Source organism: Morone saxatilis, unplaced genomic scaffold, assembly GCF_004916995.1.
Source record: "Morone saxatilis isolate NCDOM2014 unplaced genomic scaffold, NCSU_SB_2.0 Contig21, whole genome shotgun sequence".
NCBI classification, from domain to species: domain Eukaryota; kingdom Metazoa; phylum Chordata; class Actinopteri; family Moronidae; genus Morone; species Morone saxatilis.
In genome coordinates, this window is record NW_023339774.1 from 8562058 (window position 1) to 8562633 (window position 576).

Genomic DNA, 576 nt, shown 5'->3' on the forward strand with positions numbered 1-576 from the left:
AGCTAGTCATTAGGCGCACATGCAGTACAAACAGGGCTCCAGACTGCAAGCATTTTTGGAAACAGTCCATTTCTCAATTTATGTGTTGGTTTTTTGCTTAATCATCCTTGTATGTCTTGATCTGAAACATCAGGAGGGAGCGGGAATTAGTTTGTAAAATAAAACATGCATGCAGACATCCTCTTGCATGCATGTGAACTGCAGACTAATTGCAAAATTCAACCATCACAGTGTGACTGTGAATATTGTGTTACTTAATAATAGTAATAATTGCCTAAATCTCAAGTTGCAGTGGAGATAATAGACAAGACAGATGTGTGCTGTGTTTGACTCTGAAGTCACTGTCGCATGGATCGTAAACCATGACTATGGGCATTTCCATGATATAACTGGGAAACTGTGCATGCTTTCCATCAAATAAATAGATCATAAGATTGTGTTGAATGTTTAATTGTAACTTCTGCAATATTTGCAGCTTCTCTTCTCCTTCACTGGAGCAGCTCTGTCTGTCTGGTTATCACTCCTGACATGTTACCAATCAGATAGTGGGATAGAAAGGGGGGAGAGAGAGGGGAT

At 39.8% G+C, this 576-nt stretch overlaps 1 protein-coding gene across 1 annotated transcript in view; it reads right to left on the minus strand.

Annotated features, from left to right (window-relative positions):
* The window catches only part of ank1b (ankyrin 1, erythrocytic b), a 63606-nt gene that overhangs the window by 22004 nt on the left and 41026 nt on the right, over positions 1–576 (minus strand). The gene's annotated exons all lie outside the window — the stretch shown is intronic.